The following is an 11,943-nucleotide window of genomic DNA, read 5'->3' as shown; positions in this document are numbered from 1 at the left end:
AAAAGGGAAAACATTTTGCCAACAGTACTTGACTCTGAGACCTCATAGGGTGGAGGAAGGAATGTTTTAATTTGGCAAAACTTATTGGAAGGGGTATGATATGAAAAGTGGTACTCAGTGATGTGTTAGATATGCCCCAAACATAACACTTTAGTGCCTTATTGCAAACAGGATGAATGTTTTGGAATATTTGTATTCTGTACAGGTTTCCTTCTTTTCACTCTGTCATTTAGGTTAGTATTGTGGAGTAACTACAATGTTGTTGATCCATCCTCAGTTTTCTCCTATCACAGCCATCAGTAAACTCTGTAACTGTTTTAAAGTCACCATTGGCCTCATGGGGAACTTCCTGAGCGGGACCCTTCCTCTCCGGCAACTGAGTGTTTTATTTTTTTATTTAACTAGGCAAGTCAGGTAAGAACAAATTCTTATTTACAATGACGACCTACCCCGGCCAAACCCGGACAACGCTGGGCCAATTGTGCGCCGCCCTATTGGACTCCCAATGACCACTGGATTGTGATACAGCCTGGAATCGAACCAGGGTCTGTAGTGACGCCTCTAGCACTGAGATGCAGTTCCTTAGACCGCTGCGCCACCTTAGACCGCTGCGCCACTCGGGAACTCGGGAGTTAGGAAAGACGCCTGGGTGTATTGATACACCATCCAAAGTGTAATTAATAACTTCACCACGCTCAAAGGGATATTCAAAGTCAGCTTTTTTCTACCAATAGGTGTCCTTCTTTGTGAGGCATTGGAAAACCTCCCTGGTCTTTGTGGTTGAATCTGTGTTTAAAATTCACTGCTCGACTGAGGGACCTTACAGATAATTGTATGTGGGGGTACAGAGATGAGGTAGTAATTCAAAAATCATGTTAAACACTATTATTGCACACAGAGTGAATCCATGCAACTTATTGTGTGACTTGTTTAGCAAATTTCTACTCCTGAACTTATTTAGGCTTGCCATAACAAAGGGGTTGAATAGTAATTGACTCAAGACATTTCAGCTTTTCATTTTAAATTAATTTGTCAACATAATTCCACTTTGACATTATGGGATTTTGTGTGTAGGCCAATGACACAAAATCTCAATTTAATCCATTTTAAATTCAGGCTGTAACACAACAAAATGTGGAAAAAATCAAGGGGGTGTGAATACTTTCTGAAGGCACTGTATATTTTGTCTCCAATGTTTTCAATGTTATTGAAAACATAAATACATTTGCACAATGAGCACTTGTTGTGTCTCAAATACAGTTGCTAGCTAGTGAAGTTTAGCCATATTAGCATAGATGTGACATCAGTCAAAACACTCAAAACAAGACATGGTATCAAAAGCCTCTGCCAAGTCCCCAACAACCGGATGTTCCGGTTTTCAGGGGAAATGGAAGGAGAGCCTGTGACCCGACTTTGGACATTAACAAGGCAAAGCTCCTCCTCCACATTTACTGGATTGGTTGAACAGTGTAGAAGATAACTCGTTTTTTTTCTCGTCAAGACCAGTATGTAGGGGATTTAGTTTCAGGCGTTTCTTTTATGCCTGCTATGTTAGGTTATGGTATCAATAACAAGATAGAATGAGCCACATACTATTCCCCACATGGTAGCTTCTTGTCATTGTTGCTAGCTATCTGGCCATCCAGAACCACAACAACACAATGACTTCTACACTATTGAAGCGCATGCATTGTTTTTGTGACATTGTCTATGCTCTTAGAAATGAAATAAAATATATACTTTATTTTAGATATGATTTATATCTCCACACTGATTAAAAAGGTGTACCCTTTAACCCTGTTTTTAACAATCGTTAACACACTCTAAGGCATTTTTATGATGCCTTTTTATTATTATTATTATGTTTCCCTTGTACAGTGTTTAGAGTCCAGAGTCTTGTGCTTGCTACTGCACTTCATGATCTCATCGAGTTTCATCTTTCCTTTTCCAGAAATTAAGAGCCAGTGACTGATAGTGTGTGTGTTGTTTTCCTCCTAGCACTGACTTTGCTGATAGCTACTTTGTTGAGGAAAAATGTACTTACTATGACTGAGATATGTGGTTGTCCCCCCTAGCTATCTTAAGATGAATGCACTAACTGTAAGTCGCTCTGGATAAGAGTGTCTGCTAAATTACTCAAATGTAAATGTGTGTGAGTGTTTGTTTGGTTTTACTATCCTTGTGGGGACATGAAGTCCTCACGAGGATAGTAAAACAAGGACAAGTGAGGACATTTCGCAGCTCCCCACAAGGAAAAAGGCTATTTTAGGCTTTAAGGTTAGGTTTAAGTTACAATTAGGGTAAGGGTTGGAATTAGGGTTTGGGGTTAAGGAAGATGCTGGAGGAAACAGGTACAAACGTATCTATATCCACAGTAAAACAACTCCTATATCGACATATTTTTTATTTATTTTTTTATAACCTGAAAGGCCGCTCAGCAAAGAAGAAGCCACTGCTCCAAAACCGCCATAAAAAAGCCAGACTACGGTTTGCAACTGCACATGGGGACAAAGATCGTACTTTTTGGAGAAATGTCCTCTGGTCTGATGAAACACAAATAGATCTGTTTGGCCATAATGACCATCGTTATGTTTGGAGGAAAAAGGGGGTTGCTTGCAAGCTGAAGAACACCATCCCAACCGTGAAGCACGGGGGTGGCAGCATCATGCTGTGGGGGTGCTTTGCTGCAGGAGGGACTGGTGCACTTCACAAAATAGATGTCATCATGAGGAAGGAAAATTATGTGGATATATTGAAGCAACATCTCAAGACATCAGACAGGAAGTTAAAGCTTGGTCGCAAATGGGTCTTCCAAATGGACAATGACCCCAAGCATTCTTCCAAAGTTGTGGCAAAATGGCTTAAGGACAACAAAGTCAAGGTATTGGAGTGGCCATCATCAAGCCCTGACCTCAATCCTATAGAAAATGTGTGGGCAGAACTGAAAAAGCGTGTGCGAGCAAGGAGGCCTACAAACCTGACTCAGTTACACAAGCTCTGTAAGGAGGAATGGGCCAAAATTCACCCAACTTATTGTGGGAAGCTTGTGGAAGGCTACCCGAAGCGTTTCACCCAAGTTAAACAATTTAAAGGCAATGCTACCAAATACCAATTGAGTGTATGTAAACTTCTTACCCACTGGGAATGTGATGAAAGAAATAAAAGCTGAAATAAATAATTCTCTCTACTATTATTCTGACGTTTCACATTCTTAAAATAAAGTGGTGATCCTAACGGACCTAAGACAGGGAATTTGTACTATGATTAAATGTCAGGAATTGTGAAAAACTGAGTTTAAATGTATTTGGCTAAGGTGTATGTAAACTTCTGACTTCAACTGTATATACTGTTGTTGTTGTTTTTTGGAGGGGGGGGGCTCAATCGGGCTCTGAACTTACTGTTGAGAGTTAGTATAGTAGAATACACTAGGTGCAATTTCGAAATTTGGTTGACATTTGGTTGTGCAGCAGCAGTTTGTTTCTTGTTATGTCAGTCACTCAATTAGCCCATTTCAGCTAAACATTTTTAGATTGGTAAATTGGTCTAGCCAGCTATCTAAACCTGGTAGTAATCATGGCCAAATTACAGACCGGGCACACAGGGCACGTCCCCAGGGGACCCCAATTGATTTTGTTAGTCACTCTCACTCAGGTATCATATTAACATGGCATGAGTCATGGCAAAATGTGTAGAATTGCAGGAAAGTTGCTTTTAAACTGCAAAAATATCTCTCCACCCCATGGCAAAATGTGTAGAAATGCAGGAAAGTTGCTTTTAAACTGCAAAAATATCTCTCCACCCCATGGCAAAATGTGTAAAATTGTAGGAAATTTGCTGTAAAATTTATATCCTTTCCACTCATGGCAAAATGACTAGAATAGCATGAAGTTAGTTATAAAATTGCTAAACGTTCTCTCTGCCACAAAACGTGCTTTAAAACTGCAACATTTTCTCTACACACCACCATGGCAGAATGTGTAGAATTGCAGGAAATTAACTTTAAAAATGTTTTTCTCTCTGCTGTCATGAGGGGGGCCACTAAAATGTTTTGCCTGCGAAGTGGGGGAAAATCTCGCTTGGTGCCCCTAAAGGCCTAGGGGTAAAGGTCTCTAATAAAATATTAGAGAAAAGTGCTAACTTATTCAAGAGATAGGCCTTTTTACATTTATGGAATCAAGGTATAGAACAAATCAACCTTGGTGTGAGGATAAATGTTGGATGATTGCGCAATCACTTCTGCACCTTTCACTGTGGTTGACAATGTACATTTATTTCACTGCAAGTTTCATTAGTGTGTTTAATGCTGTTTTATGTTGTCAAATTGACCTTTGAGATTTAAGCGTTGCATGTGACCTTGTGGTTTTATTGAAGACAGCTCCAGGTTTTCTAGTTTCATGGAGAGCAGTATGTGTCATAGATATATCTGTGCTCGGTTCCTTCTGAGACTGGACTCTGCACACAGACACACCCATTCCTTGAGCACTAGATAAGATAAGACAAGTCCCCCCAAAAACAAAAAAAAAAAAAAAATAGCTTTCTCTTTGTTTGTGAGTTGCAAACTGAAAGTCCCATTGCTGTTCAGCGTTAATTTTCAGTTCAAAAATTCAGTTCAAAAATTACATTCAGGGATAAAACCCAGAGAAATAACACCTTCACACAGGCTTTTGTACCATGTCAAGTGTCTAATAAAACCTGAATGACGACGTTTGTCACCTGATTGTTGATAGATGGCAATGAGGGAAAATGAGAAAGGGTAAAGAGTTTAGGCACAAAGGGCACAAAAGGGAAAACATTTTGCCAACAGTACTTGACTCTGAGACCTCATAGGGTGGAGGAAGGAATGTTTTAATTTGGCAAAACTTATTGGAAGGGGTATGATATGAAAAGTGGTACTCAGTGATGTGTTAGATATGCCCCAAACATAACACTTTAGTGCCTTATTGCAAACAGGATGAATGTTTTGGAATATTTGTATTCTGTACAGGTTTCCTTCTTTTCACTCTGTCATTTAGGTTAGTATTGTGGAGTAACTACAATGTTGTTGATCCATCCTCAGTTTTCTCCTATCACAGCCATCAGTAAACTCTGTAACTGTTTTAAAGTCACCATTGGCCTCATGGGGAACTTCCTGAGCGGGACCCTTCCTCTCCGGCAACTGAGTGTTTTATTTTTTATTTAACTAGGCAAGTCAGGTAAGAACAAATTCTTATTTACAATGACGACCTACCCCGGCCAAACCCGGACAACGCTGGGCCAATTGTGCGCCGCCCTATGGGACTCCCAATGACCACTGGATTGTGATACAGCCTGGAATCGAACCAGGGTCTGTAGTGACGCCTCTAGCACTGAGATGCAGTTCCTTAGACCGCTGCGCCACCTTAGACCGCTGCGCCACTCGGGAACTCGGGAGTTAGGAAAGACGCCTGGGTGTATTGATACACCATCCAAAGTGTAATTAATAACTTCACCACGCTCAAAGGGATATTCAAAGTCAGCTTTTTTCTACCAATAGGTGTCCTTCTTTGTGAGGCATTGGAAAACCTCCCTGGTCTTTGTGGTTGAATCTGTGTTTAAAATTCACTGCTCGACTGAGGGACCTTACAGATAATTGTATGTGTGGGGTACAGAGATGAGGTAGTAATTCAAAAATCATGTTAAACACTATTATTGCACACAGAGTGAGTCCATGCAACTTATTGTGTGACTTGTTTAGCAAATTTCTACTCCTGAACTTATTTAGGCTTGCCATAACAAAGGGGTTGAATAGTAATTGACTCAAGACATTTCAGCTTTTCATTTTAAATTAATTTGTCAACATAATTCCACTTTGACATTATGGGATTTTGTGTGTAGGCCAATGACACAAAATCTCAATTTAATCCATTTTAAATTCAGGCTGTAACACAACAAAATGTGGAAAAAATCAAGGGGTGTGAATACTTTCTGAAGGCACTGTATATTTTGTCTCCAATGTTTTCAATGTTATTGAAAACATAAATACATTTGCACAATGAGCACTTGTTGTGTCTCAAATACAGTTGCTAGCTAGTGAAGTTTAGCCATATTAGCATAGATGTGACATCAGTCAAAACACTCAAAGCAAGACATGGTATCAAAAGCCTCTGCCAAGTCCCCAACAACCGGATGTTCCGGTTTTCAGGGGAAATGGAAGGAGAGCCTGTGACCCGACTTTGGACATTAACAAGGCAAAGCTCCTCCTCCACATTTACTGGATTGGTTGAACAGTGTAGAAGATAACTCGTTTTTTTTCTCGTCAAGACCAGTATGTAGGGGATTTAGTTTCAGGCGTTTCTTTTATGCCTGCTATGTTAGGTTATGGTATCAATAACAAGATAGAATGAGCCACATACTATTCCCCACATGGTAGCTTCTTGTCATTGTTGCTAGCTATCTGGCCATCCAGAACCACAACAACACAATGACTTCTACACTATTGAAGCGCATGCATTGTTTTCGTGACATTGTCTATGCTCTTAGAAATGAAATAAAATATATACTTTATTTTAGATATGTTTTATATCTCCACACTGATTAAAAACGTGTACCCTTTAACCCTGTTTTTAACAATAGTTAACACACTCTAAGGCATTTTTATGATGCCTTTTTAATATTATGTTTCCCTTGTACAGTGTTTAGAGTCCAGAGTCTTGTGCTTGCTACTGCACTTCATGATCTCAAATGTAAATGTGGGGGTGTGTGTGTTTGGTTTTACTATCCTTGTGGGGACATGAAGTCCTCACAAGGATAGTAAAACAAGGACAAGTGAGGACATTTCGCAGCTCCCCACAAGGAAAAGGGCTATTTTAGGCTTTAAGGTTAGGTTTAAGTTACAATTAGGGTAAGGGTTGGAATTAGGGTTTGGGGTTAAGGTTAGGTTTAGGGAAAATAGGATTTTCAATGGGAAACAGTTGTATGGTCCCCACAAGGATAGTAAAACGAATGTGCGCGTGTGTGTGTGTGAATTTGTTTCAACCCCTTTTCCTTTCTTTCACAGTATGCATCAATCACCTGTCAAAAAGCCGCTAGCTGTCGCCCACTATGTAGTTTGTGATGTTTTTTGTACTCCAGTCTAGTGACTCCACGTTACAAAACTAAAGAAACATTTATATTTTTATCCAGCCTCACAATCCCCAATCCAACCACACAATCCCTGCCAACGTTAGCCAACCGTACCAGTGGTTTTCATTTAAACATTTATATTTTTACTCAGAGCACTGATTCAGAGTTGGTAGAGAAATCTGATATGGATAAAGGTGCAGCACCTACTCCTTATACTTTATTATGAGATATATCCAGTGGTGGAAAAAGTACCCAATTGTCACACGAGTAAAAGTATAGATACCTTAATAGAAAGTTACTCAAATAAAAGTGAAAGTCACCCAGTAAAATAGTACTTGAGTAAAAGTCTAAAAGTATTTGGTTTTAAATATACTTAAGTATCAAAAGTAAATGTAATTGCTAAAATATACTTAAGTATCAAAAGTAGAAGTAAAAGTATAAATCATTTCAAATTCCTTATATTAAGCAAAGCAGACGGCTCCATTTTCTTGTTTTTAACATTTACGGATAGCTGGGGCACACTCCAGCACTCAGACATTATTTACAAAAGATGCATTTGTGTTTAGTGAGTCCGCCAGGCCAGAGACAGTAGGGATGACCACGTGTTCTCTTGATAAGTGTGTGAATTTCACAATTTTCCTGTCCTGCTAAGCATTCAAAATGTAACGAGTACTTTTGGTTGTCAGGGAAAATGTATGGAATAAAATGTACAATATTTTATTTAGGAACGTAGTAAAGTAAAAATATAAATGGTAAAGTCAAGTACAGACACCCAAAAAAAACTACTTAAGTAGTACTTTAAAGTATTTTTACTTAAGTAATTTAGACCACTGGATATATCAGTGCTTCCACATAACATGGAGATCACACTGATGAGCCAACGAGATCAAGTGCATTTATGGGAAGTCACGTTGAGGTAAAATCATCATACAATTGGTGGTGATGACAAATGGAGTGGTGGATTTACAAATGCGTTTTACAATGTGTGCTATGCTGTCATTGGCACTTTCAGCTGTTGCTGTGTGTTGACTGTGTGTTTGTGAATGGAACAAAGGAGAATTACGAGTGTGTTTCACTGTAGCCCTATCTTGAGTGTGAGTCTCTGTGGAATCAGGATGTTGGATTGAGGGGCAGGACATCGAGCCTGTTAAATATTGACTGGGAGTGTAATAATTAACCTGGCTCCAATTCCTGATCGCTTTTAAACTGGCCACTCTCTCTCTGTCATTGCATTGCTGACAAATGCACCCTAAACTCCTTCTCCTTTCTATGTCTCCTCTCACTGTCTGCCTTTGTCTTCACTCATCACTGTTCGGTCTTCTATCTTTTCTGACTTTTCTGCTACATCAGATCGGTCTTCCCTTATTTCTGTCTTTCTTTCCTCTTCACCCCACAAAAGCTGCCGCTCCCAAACCTTTGGCCTCCTCCTGTGAAACCTACTGGGCTGGCTGCAGGTGAGTAGGGAAGAGTGGGGTAAGTTGAGAATTTTATTACATTCAGCGTCACTATGTCAAGGGAAATATAGTATTCTTTCTGACAAAGATATCTACATATATTTCAGGATGTTATGTATCCCTGGAAATAATCAAAAATTGAGCCACGGGACAGAGTAAGTTAAGCCGCCTACAAATGTCTGTACTGAATTAAATATTACCACTACCTTTTTAAAACCATTTCTATCTTTATTTCCCAAACACAATTCAACACAATCACTTTTTTGTATTTTAATAATTTTAAGCATATTTTAACACAGGCTTAACACCTAACAAACACTTTGTACTTACACATTTTTTTAAACATTGGCCAGGCCCAGTTGTTACCTCATATTCCAGCGATAATGCCTTGCAATACGCCTGGGAAGAAAACACTTACATTTGCTCAACTTGCCATTGGCTCAACCATTGGCTCAACTTTTGATGACCCCTTCCTAAATATTTTGTGAAATTATACATTTTGTGTATGGATTCTAAGAAACAAGGTTGGCTCAACTAACTCCTTTGGGTCAACTTACCCCACTCTCCCCTACTGCTCTGTGTGATGATTGTCTGTGTGAATGTGTTAGCACATATTCAGGACTTAAACTTCCTACACTGTACATTCATAAGACCTGTTATTTAGGGAGAATAATCTTAAAAACATGAAACTGAGATTCTCATATATCCATGCACAAAAGCATGTAAGATGGCAACCCATGAGTCCCATGCCATTGTTCCTAAGATAAACTCTCAACATCAGTTGGGAAGACTATCGCTTTGCCTTAAAAAGGAAAACATAATATTATCTTACAAACCTCAATACTAGATTTTTCTAGTTCCAGTTTCAAAGGCATGTTTCAATTGCTGTCCGAACAAGAGGCAGTTTAAATGAAGGGACAGGCTTAGCCACATAGGCCTTCAAACATAATCAACATTATTTGACATTCCAGTGACAGCTGGAGTAGAGCAGTTTCAGGGAACACATATGGCTTAAAATCTGCTCCTTACAAAGATAGTATTTTGAGATATATATTTAACAGATTTAATTACATTTCCATCATTCAATGTCTGTATGTGTGTGTAACAGAGAGTGCAGGAGAATGGCATGCAATATATTTTAAATGATGTATTTCAAAGAATTTGAACTAACCCTAACCCAAGTATGTTTGGCTTTTGCTCAGAGTTTTTGATAACCAAGGCAACAACAAAAAAGTAGGTGAGCAGTGTTTCATAGAGGCCAGAGTTAAAACATGAAGACCAACTGCCAAAGTTGTTAATATAAAATAATAACAACAATAATAATAATATGCCGTTTATCAGACACTTTTATCCAAAGTGACCTACGGTCATGCGTGCATACATTTTACGTGTGTGTGGCCCCAGCGGGAATCAAACCCACGACCTTTGGCATTGTAAGCACCATGCTCTACCAACTGAGTCACACAGCCAACACACAACAATAAATTGATCAGAGAATATGAAAAAGGCATGGTTTGAGAATGTGCCTGACAACAAGGGCAACTGACTCAGACAGGGGGCAACAGGGTCAGTGTCACCCATTTTTAATTGCTTTATCGTTTTGTTTTTCCCAAGATAGAGAGGTTTACTGCGAGGCAAAGTCTACAGAGATATCAAAGGAGGAGAGGGACTGCTGAGCATGATAGGGGAGAGAAATAAAATAAAGAAATTAGTAACAATCTTTCATCAGGGATAAATGACCAGTATACCAAACACTAGATACATTTATGTTGAACTAGTAAGAGAAAAAGGGAACATAGTTATTGAGAAGCCAGACACCCATTATGCTCAGCCTGTGTTCACAATCCACAATGCACCCTTATGTTGAGAGCCACCATAAAAACCCTGTTATCTAGACAGAATGGCCAAAGGGCCAAGGTCTATTGGAGCATTGTGTGCTATGATGGCGTCTATAGCCGGTCATAAAGATGGGAGGGGGGAAAAGGACGGGTCAAAGTCAGTTGCTATTGGAGGCTCCTCACATGGCACTTAACCCCACCATTCCCTGTCATTTACCTTATATGTACTTCTGTTTAAGGTATTTCCAAGTGAGACATCATACACCCACCAGAAACACCTGAAGGTGCGACCTCAATCTATGGGCCTACCTACATTAGCTTGTAGCAATGAAGTATTATCTCTATCCTGTAGGAGGCAGTGTGCTATGGACAGCTTGTGGACAAAACTGGTGCTTGCTGGCTGTAACAGCAACTCCATGTGGAAGTTGCCTGTGTTCCAGTGGATATGCTGTTACCTGCAGAGAGTCACCCCAGCCAGCTCTGACATAGAATCAATGTGAAGAATATCACTGTCCTTGTTTATGGCCATATAATCCCTGTTATGATGTTTCTCCTCTTTTGGTTGAACTCAGTTACATTTGCTCCACCCACATTGTGATGTATTTTGTAATGAGAAATGTTGTATTATTAAGAACAGTCTCTAGATCATTCGACAAATATGAGCTCGTTGTTTTCTATAACAACATCAAGTGAAGGTATTTATGTACTCCAAACGTTGGTTTGAATGCAGAGTAGGGCTAAGAGAAGAATGGGACTCATGGTGATGACCTATGAATTGACAGCCAGTGTTTGCAACACAACTGCCTGTCAGTTATGTAGGCCACTGCCGTGTCTGTCCTACTGAGCACACACAGGTTTAGATGGAGAAAATTAGCTCATTGATATTTTTGATAAATTATCAGAAAACTGTGATGTATTTATGAGACCACTGATAATATCCTGTATAGTACACATTTGTAAGTTATTTGAAGCCAATACAATGTTTTTGTTGCCAACCTTGGAAATAAATACTGAAAACATCACTCTCTAATTATTTAAATAATATGATACCTGTTATAAATACATGACTGTTAGTGGGAAAAATCAACTATAAATTATAGATCTGGTAGAAGCTTAGCATTTATTGAGTACTACCACAGGGTGGAGGTGTTGAGACATAAACCTGCCTGGGAGGGGCTATTAAAAGTGAAAGCAAAAGGATTCCCAGATTTACTATCCTGAGACTCTCCCTTCCCACACCCCTTTACCCACTCTTACCCAATCTTTTAGTTCCACTAATCTTCCTACGGTTTATAAGAAATGACTGAACTCCATGAACTTACTTTCATTTTCACAATCCAGTCCCTGGATGAGTCACCTTCATGAATCAGCCCCCTCCTTTTCATTGCAGGAATATCACAGTGATATTACCAGTCAGAGCAGATTCACAGTGTACTTGATAAGAAACATATATTTTCATATCAGCTGTCAGATTTTCCACCTCAAACGTATAGCTTATCACTGTCCACTAGTGTGTGTGTATGTGTGTGTATGTGTGTGTCAACAATGTCAATATTTTGACCTCAACAGTA

The sequence above is a fragment of the Coregonus clupeaformis genome, chromosome 13, assembly GCF_020615455.1.
Source record: "Coregonus clupeaformis isolate EN_2021a chromosome 13, ASM2061545v1, whole genome shotgun sequence".
Classification (NCBI taxonomy): Eukaryota; Metazoa; Chordata; class Actinopteri; order Salmoniformes; family Salmonidae; genus Coregonus; species Coregonus clupeaformis.
This window is presented reverse-complemented; position numbering follows the sequence as displayed.